Source organism: Leptinotarsa decemlineata, unplaced genomic scaffold (genome assembly GCF_025532065.1).
Source record: "Leptinotarsa decemlineata unplaced genomic scaffold, Ldec_3_MD MMD2_tig00000035_RagTag_RagTag, whole genome shotgun sequence".
NCBI lineage: Eukaryota > Metazoa > Arthropoda > Insecta > Coleoptera > Chrysomelidae > Leptinotarsa > Leptinotarsa decemlineata.
Window position 1 is genome coordinate 10715651 of NW_027412540.1, and position 12756 is coordinate 10728406.

At 37.7% G+C, this 12756-nt stretch overlaps 1 long non-coding RNA gene across 1 annotated transcript; it reads left to right on the forward strand.

Annotated features, from left to right (window-relative positions):
* Positions 1 to 6616: 6616 nt before the first annotated feature.
* On the forward strand, positions 6617 to 7159 carry LOC141481005 (uncharacterized). Its single transcript, XR_012464692.1, has 2 exons — positions 6617 to 6784; positions 6893 to 7159. It is a non-coding gene; the product is annotated as an uncharacterized lncRNA (long non-coding RNA).
* The last annotated feature ends 5597 nt before the right edge of the window (positions 7160 to 12756 follow it).

The following is a 12756-nucleotide window of genomic DNA, read 5'->3' on the forward strand; positions in this document are numbered from 1 at the left end:
TGAAGTTGATTTCATTATCAATATTTTGAACTATATATTTTTAAGTAGATAATTATCCCGTTACAAACCCCCCTTACTTGAAGAAAATTTACTGGGGTAAATTTTCATCCGCGCTAGCTGAACCTCCTGACTTCAAATCTTTCACGTTCCATATCCCTTTGTAGTTTCCATCTTCATCTTGTAACTCATACGTCCAAGGAGATACTCTCTTCTTCACGTAAAACGGTCCCACGTATTTTGGTGCTAGCTTTGCTGAGTAAAACTTAGCGGCATCAGACAGAACAAAATTTTTGCGCCATACCGGTTGATTAGGCAAGAACTGTTCATGCCGTCTCCTGAGATTGTATGTTTTTGCACTTCGTTTCGCTACAGTGTCCAGTCTTTGTCTCACCTCCGTAAATAATTTCTTAAATCCTTCGGGTCGCGATGATTCAGCTTCGATATCGTCTTCCACGGACATATCCTTCTTCTCGAAGTCTTCTCCACATAGGATCATAGATCGTCCGAAGTTAATGAAGTACGGTGAATAGTTGGTCGATTCGTGTTTTGCGGTTCTTAAAGCACAACTTATCTTAGGTAAGCTGGCATCCCATTTACGATGGTTATCTGACACGAATATGGCCAGCATTGACTTTAGGGTCCGATTCACCCTCTCCGTGGGGTTGGCCTGCGGGTGATAGTTTGCGTTATATCTGATCTTCACTTTATATTCGGCGGTTAATTTTACGAATTCTTTTGATCGGTACTGTGGGCCATTGTCACATAATAATAGGCGAGGAGCACCATATACTAAAAATACTTCCTCTTCTATTTTCTTTGCCACCATATTTGCAGTTGAAGTTCTGAGAGGAAACACCAGAGAGTACTTACTGAAATAGTCCGTTACCACTAATATAAACTTATTGCCCTTGAGGGATCGGGGGAGTGGACCCATTAGATCGGTGGATACCATTTCCCATGGTCTGGTTACTCTAGGTTGAGCTGTCATCAGCCCTTTGGGACCTCGGAGATCTGGTTTATGAGCAGTGCAGATGGAACAGCTTCTTACGAATCTGGAAGTGTCATATCGGAGTTTGGGCCAATAGTACTTCTCCGCGATGCGATTATAGGTTTTGAAGATACCCATATGGCCAGAAGTAGGTACATTATGAGCCTCCACCAAAATATCTTGCCTCTTCTCCTTTGGGATCACCAATTTCCATGAATCACATGAATCACCCAGCTCAGGAATGTTCGGTTTCACATATTTGTATAATTTACCCTGATAAACTCTCCATTGGGAAAACTTAATTGGGTTATCCATCACCCTCTCCTTGAGCCTGAGATACCATTTATCTTGAATGACCTCCGGTGCAGCCGTTACTGAGTCGATTACCGGAACAGCGCGCGACAAAGCGTCTGGAACAACATTGTCCTTCCCCTTGCGGTGCACGATTTTGAAATTGTACTGTTGCAGACGTACTGCCCATCTTGCGAGTCTGCCCGTTGGATCCTTTAGGTTCTGTAACCACACAAGAGAATAGTGGTCTGTGTAAACCGTAAATGGTACGCCTTCCAGATATGGCCTCAATTTCTCTACTGCCCAAAGAACTGCCAAACATTCCCTCTCAGTTGTAGAGAAATTCCGTTCTTGTTTTGTCAAGGATCTACTAAGGTAACATATAACTTTATCCCCCTCTTCACAACCTTGAGTGAGCACAGCTCCAATGCCAAAACCAGAAGCATCGGTATGCAAATAAAAAGGTAAATTGTAATCTGGGCAGCTGAGTACAGGAGCTGCGATTAGGCATTCTTTAATGTTCCGGAAAGATTCTTCACAGGATGGTGTCCAAACGAATTTTCGGCCTTTCTTCATCAGAGCGGTTATCGGTGACATGAGAGAAGCGAAGTCGGGGATGAATCTGCGATACCACGAAAATGTTCCCACTAATCGCCGAACGTCCTTCACCGTTGTAGGTGTAGGTAGTTGAAGCATGGCTTTCACTTTGTCCGGGTCAACGTGAAGTCCGTTTCTGTCGACGACATGTCCTAAATACTTCATCTCCGGACGACAGAAATGGCACTTCTCGAAACTTACCGTCAAATTAGCTTCTCGTAAACGGCAGAAAACGTCATCTAAAACGGAAAGATGTTTTTCGAACGTTTGGCAGCATCGCGTCCAGTTCCATGTCTATCTGCTTCTGTATTACGGGTGACACAGGATAATACCTTTGCTTTATAGGTGGTGAGTTTGTTACTATTACATGTTCTGCCATAGATGTGCATCCCAACCGGTCTCCCATTGCGGATTTGTTCCGTTCTACTAATGCCTTCAATCGTAATTCCTCCATTTCAGTCAAAATCGTCTGACCCCTCAGGTGATCAACAGCGTTCAGATGGAACACTTCTTTGGAAAAGTACCACTCGTTATGCCTTAGATCGGGCACTATTCCCATGGCTCTCCAGAAATTGGTACCAAGGATCAAAGTTTGATTCAAACTCGGCACTACCAGGACATCAATGAGTTTAACTCTCCCTCGGACACAAAAAGGTACCTGACAAACCCCGATACTCTCGCATGATTGTCCGTTGGCAACGGTACATCGAACTCTCTTCGACGTAATCCAATTCAATTCCTAGTTTTCTTACAGCCTCCCATCCATAACTTCCAGAATGGTAGCCGAAGCTCCCGAATCCAAAAGTCCCAGAATCTGGTAGCCCATCACTTCCACCTTAAGGTAAGGACGTTCGTCCTGCTCAGCATTATCTAAGATGTAGTTTAAGATTGGTCCAAGCGAAGTTGTCGAGTTAACTTCCTGGTCATTCTTACCTCGACCTATTAAGGATGACCTCGAGCGTTTCCCGTCTTCGAGCAACTTGGGCAACTATTTTTGGTGAAACCCTCCTTTCCACAACCAAAGCATTGCAATTTACGTCGTGAAGTACACCCAACGGCTCTGTGTTCTGGAGTCCTACAACGATAGCAAACGATCTGTCTTGATTGGTCCCGAAGACTCGGCATTTGGCTGGAAGTCGCGTCTATTTTATCTACTTCACTGACCTTACTCTCTGATTCCACGAAGGCAAGATCCTTTTCCAAAATGTTGGACTTCCTAGAAGACGGCTCCACATAACTATTTATCATATCCCTTCTTGATTCCATTTTACGACAGGTAGTTCTCAACTCCGATAAATCTTTTGGTAAGGGATCTCTCAACCGATCCTGATAAAAAGGGTGTAAATTCCGAATGATAATGTTCAACTTAGCTTCCTCGGTGATTGGACAGCCCAAGCGCTTGAAATAGCTAGCCATCACTGCTAAATAAACCCCAATACTTTCCGAAGAATGCTGAGTTCTCTTTTGAAGTTCATCAAATAAGGCATCATTGTGATTCGCAGACAGATATTCTGCTTTGAACTCCCCTACCATCTCTTCCCAACTATTTACTCGAGACCTACAGTCTTTATAGAATTGGTAGGCTCTACCTGCGAAAAGATCCATTCCAGAATCGAAAAGAACGGCTTCTGGAACATTTCTTGCTGAACTTAATTCGTCAACAACTTCAAAGAATGCAGAGATAGAAGATCCTTTACCATCTCCTGTGAATTTTTGAAGATTCCATTTATGAGGCGGGATCATCTTGCTAACCGTATTAGGCGTAGTATCCGGATCCGCGGAAGTGGAAGACCTAGCGGCGGCGTTGATGTTTGCATTAAAAGATAGCATTCCAAGTCTTGTCTGAAGTTGATTGAGCGCAGCCGGAACAGACGTAAACACAGGTGGGTTGGTATCCAGTGCATCCAATTTATCATTGAAATCACTCACAATGTCAGAGCGGTCGCCACTAAGTTTGCTTTTTGGTGGTTTTTTCCAGAATCTTCGTCAGGATCCATTCGATCTATTCTTCCCAGAACATGAGCCAATTTAGTGTGCAGTTTCACGGCTTCTCCCGAAGTTCTTGGTCCACTCAGTGTATCTAATAGAGACCCGATTTCATCGAGTTTCTCTTTAACTGCTGATTCATCTTCTTCGAAAGAATATGGATAGGCAGGGTATGACAGACTGTCTCCAGTTTTTTCCATCTTCAACGCTATCCCAAGTCGATGTCTCATTTCTTCACAAGTTCCCGTACCAACTCCTCTTATTTTTAACTCATACTCAAGTTCTTCCTTGTCCAGGCGATTGATTACCATTTTGCGAGCCATCATTCAATCAATTTATGCAAAATAAAATATACTCTCTCAAGATTTTATTCGTATAAAATATAAAATACACTTCCAAATTCTTGAACAATTCGTATTATTCACCCATGGAATACATATATCAATAAATTTATGATAGAGGGAGGAAAAAAGAATCAGCAAAAAAATTCAAATAAAAAGTTATTTTTCTTTTCCCCTGTATAATTTTTCTCTAAATGGCCCCACGTTGGGCGCCAAAAATGTAACCTCAATACTTGAAGTTGCGATTGGTGGGCTGTCACGATGACAGTCAAGGCATACCGGTTCACTACAGAGGAGACGGGAGTGAGTTTACAGATGTTGTATATTATATTTTTTTTTTTTGGGCGCCAGGTAAGTTGAATTGCCAATAGATTTCACTAATAACTTTACCAATTCTCCAACTTACCAAGAGAAAAGAAATAAAATTGACCAGCCACCATTCCAATAGTATATTGATAACGTGAAAATAAATTGTACAGTATGATCTCAATACTTGTGAATTTAAAATTCAATTACTTTGCGAGGAAAAAAAAAAAACAAAATTAGCACAGGTTAAAAAAACTTTTAGCATCCATGGGTTTACTCGATGTGTTTTAAACAAATTCAAATCAATACTTAAAGCCAAACGGAGTTGATAACTTTCTAAGTTTCCTTACTAGTTACCTTAAACTTCTCAATAAAAAAAATAGAGCCAGCTACGTATAAATTAAACTTAAATACACAAAGAGCAGGAAGTGAAGCCGCAGGTAAGTCACCTTCAAGAATATTTTACAAGGATTCCGAAGTCATTTGCTGTGGGCCCAGAGCGCAGACGCAGTATCACGAAAAAATAATTAACTGGATCAAAACACGACTTAATTTCCGCTTTACACAATTAACAGTAAGTTATTAATCACGATAATGTAAGTAATATATAAAAAAATATAGTCAATTTTTTTATTGTTTCAGGTACTTGCGCGTCTTCTTCTCCGCCCCCAAGTCCAAACAACAATCTTGAATCTAAAGAATCCGCCAAGATAGGTAGTCAAAATGCTCCAGAGTGGTTGTTGATCTGGCGTGAATTCTTCCTACAGGAAAACGGTACCCCAAAAAAAACCCTTTAAAGAAAAAAAATCCTCATTGATTTCTATTGTAATCATCCTAAGTACATAATACAAAAGTAGCATCCTTAAAGACTTTAAATTAATGTGACAACACCGTAAAACAGTGATCGATATGAAAAGTAATATTTTATTTTCTTTACCTTCAATAAAAAACCAAAAGTTTACTAATATATATGATAACATGGCAAGAATCTACTGAAATTATCAAAAGTAAAAATTAATGCGCTGATTTCCAGCGGAAGAATCAATAACAAAAATAAAATAAATTATGATAGAACGTTACTATGATATTATATATTTTATTGGCAAATGTCTAGTAACCGTATACTAAAAAAAACCAAATGAAAACAACAAATATTTTACACAAGACACTTTAGGTACACTCCGTCTGAATTAGAGCAACTTACCTTCCAGTTCAGAAGGGTTTCTTTTACAATAAAATCCAGAGAAATACTGAAGACAAGTATTTCTTTTTTCGGTTTCCACAAAATAGATTTCAGTATTTTTCCAAAATACTGATTTGAGTAGTTCCCAACTCGTAATGGTTCAACAAAATCGTCTATGAACTAATCACACGTAGATCGCCGTGGGGTTCTCTGATCCCTGAACAGGGTGAAAGGGCCACAACCAAACAATAGCAATACTCTATAAGTACGAAACTAACAGGCACCTTTTCACTTGAAATGAAACCTTATGGAAATTAATCCTCTATGAGGTGTCTAATAGACAGATTTTCCAAAATGGTTCTTTCTGAACACACACGGAGGTCGATCTGTTTCTCCTTCCCGTCCTGAGTAGGCCGGAAATTGAAATTTGGAGTCTAGTGGGAAATTATATCCGTTAAAGCCTATTTTGAAAAACGTTTCCTTATTGAAGCGCATGCCTATACGTCATGAGCAGCGTTGGGTGAACCAATCGGTGAAGAGTAAAATACGTGACTTCCGATGCATTTCCAAGTCGGTAAGTTAAATCACTGAATTATCGGAAAAGGTGTGTGAAACAGAAAGGGCAATAATTTGAAACCTATCGACATCTAAAATTTTTAGGTATATTTACCATTACAAAACCTCTAAGTCCCTCTGACCCATAGATGGCGAAAGATAATTGATAATGTTTGTTCACTATTGTTTAATTTAAACAAACTGTCAATTATTCACCTACACTTAGTCCGAATTCAATTTGATATAATAATCAAAAAAAAGTAAAAATAATTTCCTTTTCGACACGTCTTGACATGAATTTTTATAAATAATCGTGAAACGGTACCTCTCGCGTCCTCCATCAGCGAACAGAGAAACGTTGTCTTACGAGCCCTATGATGACAACTGTTTCACAGATCGCGACTAATAATCTAACTTGATGAATCTTATTTTCTGAAATTGGGTCAACAGAACCACTAATAAGCTAACCTAAATGGTACAACGAAAACAATCTGAAGGATTATGGAACTAAACTACAACTGGACGGTCAGCTAACAGGTGGGTACAATAATATAGTTATTTTCAATTAGAAGGAAAATTATTTCCGTAAGAGTTAGTTATTTAGGCTTGGTAAGACATGTATTTTGAAGTGTTATTTACTTTCAGGTATCCACATCGAAAACCGAGGACAATCTAGCTCAAATTATGTCAACTGCTCCCTATATCCTTACAACCTCAAATTTATCCTATAACGAAAGGCTATACGAAACGAAAGAATATATTCCAAACAAATAATGGGCTCACCTAATTTTTGACATTCATCCAGTGGCGCGGAAAATCATGATGTCCGGGGATATGTCCAATAATGTTGTAATTGTTGAATGTAAAATGTTTATTTTATATGAATACGGAATAATATATTTTTTTTCCTCATGAAGTTGATTTCATTATCAATATTTTGAACTATATATTTTTAAGTAGATAATTATCCCGTTACAACTTTAATGTTTTATCATCAGAGGGTTTTCTACTAGCTTCTGGAAATTCCAGTGGCAGAAGTTAATCCGTGGATTATCCAACAGAATCCTGCAAACAACTTGGTGACTGATGCAGTCTTTTCATGACCTTCTATTATACTTAAAATTGCTTCTTCAACTTGGGGACAAAAATATTTTCCTGTTCTGTTTGTATTTTTGAAAAGAACTAGTTTCGTAGAAGTGGCAATGAATATTCACGAATAATTTCCAAACAAACTCAGATTTCGGGTAAAACAAAATATTTCGTTAAAATTACATTGTACCACTAATTTATAAATATATTATTATTGATTATATTGATTATTAAGTTGGTGAATGAGTTGACACATATATTTGGGATGTTTGCCTAATAAAGGCATGGTTTTCTTGAGTACATTATTCATTGTAATGCTTTACATGGAAATTTAAATATGTTTCTATCATTTTCCAAATATTTTGATTATTAGGTACTCCAGATACCCCTTACACTATGAAGAAAATTGCAATGGATTAAGAGGAAACATAATCAATAAAAAATCCAAACATTACGAAATATGGAGTTTCATGAAGGCTTTTTTCAGAATCATCTATGGAATCTCACCCACAGCCATCAACGCTGATATTCAGGAACACCCTGTATATCCTTGAGGAACCACCCGATGATTTTGTTGTGGTGTGAGTGGAAATTGGCATAAGACGGGTTTGAATTTGAAATATTTGAACGAGTGAATCTTAAAAGGTACTTCGATCACTTTTATGTTGTTTTGCAAACAAAAAAAATTTAGTTAAGTAGTATAGTGATCCAATAATTTTTCTGGAACAAAATTGGTTGGGTAACAGGATCAATTTTTTCTTGAAAAAAACATTGTTTTCTTGCCGACGTTTCGAATTTTATTAAATTCTTCTTCAGGGCTCGAAAAGTAGTTTTTTCGTTTTGATAAAATTACTATTTTGAAACCCACCAGACATATCAGATACATATTAAAAAAAAATCAAAAACATTGTGAACAACCAAAATTTCCGAGACAACACCAACACAAAACGACATGAAACATGTCGTTTTTATGATTAAGGTCAGAAATTGCCCTTCTACACACAAATTTTAGGTAACATTCTCCACATAAAAATATGAAATAAAGTCACCATAGTTCCACTTGCAAGTGATCTTAAAAAAATTAAATTATATCTGATCGAAAAAGCGAAGTTAGAGATGGCGACTTTGAAAATAGACCTAAATAGTAAGAAGGGGTATATGACTTTACTTGAAACAATTTATTGCAAAGTAGTTTTATTGAACAGAAAGAGTCTTGGAGAACTTCAATGAATTCCTTTACATACTTATTAAAATTTTGGGACAAATAATACAAACAACTCTGCATATCAGATGCTGAAAAATATTACTGAAAAGTTTTGAAAGGGTAGTGATTAGAGAAAAAAGTGGAAGGGGTGTTGCCGTGTTATTTAGTGCAGATGTCCAAGACAACATAAAAAGTCTTCTAGAAGTAAGATGCCTTTTGGTTTGCAAAAAAAATCCCTATTCGTTTGGAACACCTGGTTTATTAGGACTTATTACGGGTTACAATATGAGACTTGGCCAGAGAATAGCCGCATTGGCCTGTTATCAGAAAAAGAAATTAATACATCTCCAGAAATTCGTCTTTGTTGTTCAAAAGTTCATCTAGTGTTTTAATTTCATTGTCAAACTGTTTAAACTAACTGTGGAGTCAAATTTCCATTATATTCAATAATAATATAGAGAAAAAAAGATAAAGGCCTGGAATTATTCTCCTTTTAGCATCACCTTAATGACTCCTTAAGATCTAGTTGGTATCGTATTCCAATCAACTTATTTTTTCAAATTTTTCCGAATTAGGGCAGGCAACCAAAAATCTCGATAATTCAAATAAAAACAGCTGTTAAATATTTTGTTGGATCAAAAAAACTCAATCGAATGAAATAATTTGAATTACGACTTATAATTTTCAGTTTTATTTGTATTCGGAGGCTCTAAACTATGAACGTGAAGAAAATTTCAATTGTCATCAATAGAAATGTGAAGAGTGCTTGAAATTAAAATATGATGATGAACGTACTAGATAATTAAGCTCTGGTGAAAGTGAACCGCTACAAAAAATTCCATTCTGTCAATTCATATCAACCAATCTTGCTATATTCTCTACCACGACATGATCGATATAAAAATTATTTCAACAAGAATTCATCTAATTTATCAATAGTCATCATACCGATTTCGACGACGAACATGTGCATCGCATAATCCCGACGCGTATGGAAGATCTGCAGGAAGCCTCACACGCGTTCCACTAAGAGGATTCCCGCATCCCGAGAGAGAATCCCAGATTTATGTCGGAAGCGTGAAGCGTCCCAGAACAGCTTTATCGCTATATTTTGATGTTTTCTAGACATGATTACCAGAGACCATTATACTCCATATATTTTGTGTTTGTATGCCGGTGTTGTTACGCTTGAGAACTGCGGAGATATGTCAAAGCGGGAAATCCGAAAGTTATTCGTCAATGTTTTAGTAGATTTCTTGGTGTTTGTTCTTTTCGTATCATAGAAGTGGAGGATGAAATGCGGCATGTCGTGTCGATAGAAATTTTGGTAGAGAATTGGGGGGTGAGAGAAACATTATGAAGGAATTCATTGAAATTTACTTGAAATGAAATTACATAGGAAGGTTATTATTCAGAAAGTGCTCTGTTTTGACATTTCAGTTCTTCATCCAAACATTCCTAACAATTTGCTTTACGAAGAATTTGGTCGAGTGTGAATAGGTGTGAGTCACAATAAACCCTTGCAGGTGCGGTTGAGGGTCGAATAGACCCAATCACTTTGGACCTAACTTAACCTAACCCCTTCCGAAGACGCCAACCTTGTGATCGACAGAACGAGGCTCGCCAAGGCGCACAGTTGCAAAGCCATGCTTCAACTCGTCTACCGAAGGAAACTTCATGTGTCTTTCTCTACAGCTTTTTCGTAAGAATACCACTCGAACCCAAACCGCCTTCGAGAGTCTCCTTTACTTTTGATTTTCATCGATTGAGTCTTGTGTATACTCCATATATGAGGTTGTGAGCCTCTACATACTTAGGTATATCCTTCAAGGACAGTTTGATCAAGTAAAGCATTTGTGTGAAACCCAACGTTTATGAACACCAACTTTTGGGCGACCGTGAACCAGATACATACCCAACCGATTCATCTATCGGGACCTGGATCTTAGCACCCAGTCCGTGGATGCACGCATGAGAAACCATGACGGAATTGCAAAGAAACGACCGCATATGACAAAGAAAAAAATTTGTTCCATCGAGCTAACGCACCGTGTCAATCAAAACAATGGAATAACTACATTAATTGAACTTGGAATTGTTACCATATCCACCGTATTCGCCAGATTTGTCTTCCAGTGACTACTGGCTGTTCGCTGACCTCATAAAATGCTTATCGGTCAAAAATTTTGCTCTAATGGGAAGGTTATTGCTGAAACTGTGGCCTAGTTTGAGGCAAAAGATATATCGTTTTACAAAATTGGTATTGAAATGTTGGAGCAACGCTGGAATGATTGTGTGGCTCTTAATGAAGATAACGTTGATGAGTAAAGCCAATTAAAAAAATGCGTTTTCTTTCTTAGGCCTGGGAAATATACAGGGTCTTCCAAATTAAGTCGTCACTATTGCCAACTCCGTTATTATTGATGTTCAGTTGAATGGGTAAACCAGTTATATTTTCAATGGCTTTCTCGATGTCGGAAAAAAATGATTGTCGCCTTTTCAAAACATTTCATAAAATGATATTTTTTTAATGGAATATCCTATATTTTATCATCGAATCATGGAATTGGCCGCGGTGGTGGTACGCCCGACTCACGATCGGAAGACCGTGGTGCGACTCCCGCCTCGACCAGATATTTTTCTCGAGAGAATTTATCTGGTTGAAGCTGGAATGATTCTGCAATCGTGTTAGGAATCACACCTTTAAAGGTAAGACCTCGTTAGTTCTTAGCTCGCACAAGTTTCTCAACTTCTGAGAGTTGCCATTCGTATGGGGGCGAAAGCTGATTAACGGAAAAACAGATTTTTAAACTAATCATGCATTTCTATTCGTATTAACATTCTCAACAACAAAAATCATATCACCTATTTTCCTAAACTTGAAAATGAATTACTTATGTAGTACAAAAATGTCTTTGTTTTGTCGAATTAAGAGCTATAAAATAACAAGTAAATATTCAAAAATACCGCCTTCTTCTCTGATGGAACTATTTCGATTTACCTCAAAGAAGGCTAAAACGTCAATCCATGTTTTCAGACATTACAAATCGTTTTCCAGGTCTCTTCTTCTCAAAAACTTTTTCATTGTTCCTGAATCGACCATGAAGCACATAAAAAAACGCCTATTAGGTAATTCACGATGGGGAACGAATTATTGTAGTGTTGAAGTGCTATTATTTTCTGGCAAGCCAAGTAGAATTCTAACACATCACATTCTTGTTGAAAAACGGCATTTCGGAAAATATTCGAACATTAGTTGACAGTTACAATAATTTATGACATTGTCATGGTATACTTGAGAATATTTGACAAATAGTATTTCAACAAAGTTTCAAGGCAACTTTATTACTTATAACAATTATGTTTTAGCGAATCAAATACATTTTTTCCCAAACGCATTAATATGACGCTCCAGTAGGTATTTTCTATTCTGTACAAAAAACGGTTTAATAATATCATTATAGCAGACATATTTTGATTCACAAAATAAATGAGGCTAGTGGAATGGCTTTAAGATGGAAATTATCGTTTTGTAAATTGATACCAAATAGCTCAGTGGTGAGTTGTACGACATGATGACCACGAGTTAAAACCACCAGCGCATTTTTTTCTTTTTGCTATTAGTAACAAAATATCGTCATTCGTAAAAGTACCAAAATTGGGTGTATGGACAATCATTCTAACGTGTGTTATTTCAGTGTTACGATCTTCATTCGGGATTGAAGGCCGTCGTGGTTTGGAACTGTATCCTAACGTTTCGCCAGCACGAGTGGTTGGCTTCTTCAGAGGTTTATTAATCTTGATGGTTCACCGATGACTAGTGATTTCTAGCTTGTGAGTTGAATTTATGTTCACTCAGGTAGACCGCCTTTCTTGTTGATGCGTTGCTATTGGCCGAAGTGTTATTACCTGTTGGTGACGTTACATTGCATTGCACTGTTGCCACCTTAGCATATTTTCTGACTGTGGTATCCATGATCGGGGGACTTCTTCAAACAGTATCGTATGTCGATTTTTCTATTTGACCTATTCTACAGTTTCTCCGATGTTCATTCAACCTTGTACCCATGGATCTTTTGGTGGTATTGATATGAACATTTCCGCAGGTGCATGGTATACGATATACCTACCCCCGAAGCTGATAGTGGATCTCTTTTGTCTTTCGCAGATCTCAGGCTTTGTTGTATTTTCCTGGTGGGCTTGAACACTGTTTTTA